This window comes from Vigna unguiculata, chromosome 11 (assembly GCF_004118075.2).
Source record: "Vigna unguiculata cultivar IT97K-499-35 chromosome 11, ASM411807v1, whole genome shotgun sequence".
NCBI lineage: Eukaryota > Viridiplantae > Streptophyta > Magnoliopsida > Fabales > Fabaceae > Vigna > Vigna unguiculata.
In genome coordinates this window covers 21,879,090-21,882,796 of record NC_040289.1, presented here as the reverse complement: position 1 = coordinate 21,882,796, position 3,707 = coordinate 21,879,090, and positions in this window count along the sequence as shown.

Sequence of the window (3,707 nt, the reverse complement as noted above, 5' to 3'; positions counted from 1 at the left end):
TGCATGCACCATGGCCACTAGAGTACTTAGAGCCAGGTACTTCTGACCGACCATAGAAGCAGACTACCAGGACTATGTCAGAAAGTGCAAACCATGCCAAAAACATGGCAACCTCATCCACCAGAAGCAAGAACAACTCCATCACATAATATCCCCATGGCCCTTCGCAAAATAGGGAATGGACATCCTTTGCCCCTTCTCACCCGGCAAGGGACAAGTGAAATTTCTGATTGTAGCCGTCGACTTATTCACCAAATGGATAGAAGCCAAACCACTAACCACTATCACGGCCCATCAGGTTCAACAGTTTGTTTGGAAGGATATTGTATGCAGATATGGCGTCTCACACACCATCATCATCGACAATGGCCGACAATTTATAGATAAGAAGCTAGCCAAATTCTACATTGGCCTGGACATCAAACACATCACAAGTTCTGTAGAACACCCACAAACTAATGGACAAGCAGAGGCGGCCAACAAGGTTATCTTAATGGAACTGCGCAAACGATTAGATAGCGCCAAAGGTCGATGGCGCGAAGAGTTAGTAGAAGTGCTATGGGCTTACAAGTGCACCCCTCAATCAACAACAAACGAATCCCCTTTCAGCCTAGTTTACGGTGCAGACGCCATGATACCAATTGAAATTGGCGAACCATCCCTGCGCTGAGAACTATACGACCCAACCCACAACCATCAAAACATGGCCACTCATCTCGACCTCCTACCCGAACTCAGAGAAAAAGCCCAGATACGCAATTTAGCTGCCAAACGTAGTGTTGCCAGAAAGTATAACACAAACCTATGTCCATGATCGTTCGTAATCGGGGACTTAATATGGAGAATGGCCAGCAGTGCAAGAAAGAAGGATGGCAAATTCTCCGCCAACTGGGACGGCCCATACCGCATACGTGAAGACGTAGGAGGAGGAGCTTATCACCTTGAACATTTATCCGGGGAAGAAATACCTAAAACTTGGAATGCATCCCACCTCAAACTCTATTTCAATTAAATGTATGCTGCAATAAGCTGAACACTTGTAACCCTGGGTGTACTCTTTTTCCTCACCTGGTCTTTTTTCCCTAAGGAGGGTTTTGGCCAGGGAGGTTTTAACGAGGCATCCCATATTCAATAAATAAAACGAAGGGTTTTCAACTATACAACTTTCCTACGTTTTTACTTTCATATTCGTTTAAGTTCCCCACCCTTACCACAAGTAAGCAGCGTGGGTCGAATACCCTTAACTTGTGCTTAATTCGTTTAAGTTCCCCACCCTTACCTCAAGTAAGCGGCTTGGATCGAACACCCTTAACTTGTGCTTAATTCGTTTAAGTTCCCCACCCTTACCACAAGTAAGCGACCTGGTTCGAACACCCTTAACTTGTGCTTAATTCGTTTAATTTCCCCACCCTTACCACAAGTAAGCGGCCTGGTTCGAACACCCTTAACTTGTGCTTAATTCGTTTAAGTTCTCCACCCTTACCACAAGTAAGCGGCCTGGGTCGAACACCCTTAACTTGTGCTTAATTCGTTTAAGTTCTCCACCCTTACCACAAGTAAGCGGCCTGGGTTGAACACCCTTAACTTGTGCTTAATTCATTTAAGTTCCCCACCCTTACCACAAGTAAGCGGCCTGGGTCGAACACCCTTAACTTGTGCTTAATTCATTTAAGTTCCCCACCCTTACCACAAGTAAGCGGCCTGGGTCGAACACCCTTAACTTATGTTTAATTCGTTTAAGTTCCCCACCCTTACCACAAGTAAGCGGCCTGGGTCGAACACCCTTAACTTGTGCTTAATTCGTTTAAGTTCCCCACCCTTAGCACAAGTAAGCGGCCTGGGTCGAACACCCTTAACTTGTGCTTAATTCGTTTAAGTTCCTCATCCTTACCACAAGTAAGCGGATTGGGTCGAACACCCCTAACATACAATCGATCGCGTCACACATAAACCACATGTCATCAAAACCCGACATACACAATAACATACAGAACATCAATCACATTAAGCATAAACGCAAAGTGTACCAACATAACATAATGTATCAGCTATTACAGACATAGGCTCAATAATATTTTCAAATCAATAAAGATTAAAGTCCTATTCTGTCGCATCAGGAGCCACCTCCTCAGCATCGCCCACCTCCTTCGCCTCTTCAGCCGCCTCCTTCTCCTCCTCCTCATCTGGACTGCTCTCATCTTCCTTGACGAGCTTTCCATCAATAACATCCTTGTTCACATCAAACTTTGAGTCCTTAATGTCGACCTCCTGATGGAAAAAGGCTGCTCGACGTAATCCCTTCTCAAAGTCGTTGATGTGCTCTTGTATGATGCAGTTCTTCAAGTCATCAAGCTCAATTATAGCACCATCATACTTGTCTTTTAACTCGTCATAATCTTGCTCCAACTCTTCTATTTTCTTCTTTAACTTTCCCTCTGAGTCCAAACAGCGAACCCTCCAAGTTGCCAACCTTTTTCTCTCTTCCTCTCAACCCTCCCTTTCCTTCTTCCACGCAGCTCTCTCTTCCTCAAACTTGTCGACTTTTCCCTGTAACTCCTCCACCTTTTTCCGACCTCCCTCCTTCAACTCCCTCCGATATAAAGACCCCACACGGCGGCTTAATATCAAGGCTTTGCTTCCAAACTCCACCATCGTCCTCACAATATGGTCCGCCTCCATGCTATAAATAGAATTTATAATGGTATCTGGAAGGTTGATCGCAATATCCTTCCTCATAGATATTTTCGGCAACTCAATTAAACCAGACTCCAGCCCTTTCTCCCCACTGGCCGACCCCGCCCCGAGCAAGACCGCCCTCACTTTCTTCACGTCCTTCCCCTTGCCGGGGCGAGGCGGCAACTCGGCTTTCCTTTTCGTCCCACCATGAACATGTACTTCCACCACAGACTCTTACAAATTAGGAACGTCAACTTTTCCCGTTGCCTTAGCCTTAGCGGCCATCTCCTTCCTCAGTGACTGAAAGAGCACCAAGTTCTTCTTCCCAGATTGTGCCATGTGCCCTACAATGATATATTAAACCCCGGATTAAAATAACTTAGAATCATTAACACAGTTTAAGTAACAAACAGATACCTTCAATATCTATAGTCGGATGCACCGAATTATAAACTCTAACTAAGCCCTTAGTGGGCAACTTATCAACAAACTTCATTAAGATCTCCACCACCTCCTTATCCCCCGCCAATAACTCATCCATCCCCATATCCTTGTACCGAGAAGGGGTACCCGTCCAGCTAAATGGGAATTTTGTACTCCCATCAGCGTTCAAGAAATAAGGTTTGCCTTCTTCCTTCACCACAACTTTGAAGTACCCATCCTTAAAGTGCTTGAAAGACTGGGAAAATGCATCCAGTCTGCTGATACTAGGGCGACTTATCAGAGACAGCCAAGTAGTCGGCTGGCGGGGTCTGGTGTCATAGAAATACAAGAAAGCATAAGGAGAAGGCTCCAAGTATAGAGATTAGCACAAGACGCGAAAGGCTTGCAAGTAGGCCCAACTATTCGGGTGCAACTGTGTAGGTGCCACATTCAGTGTGCACAATACACCCATAGTAAAACCATCTAACGGTAGCCGCACATGTAGCTGAGAAAAATGACACATATACATGTAGAAGAACTTCTCCGTAGCCCCCTCCTGCCCGTGACATACACGGTCAATAGCGCTAACTCTCTCCAGGGAAACGATA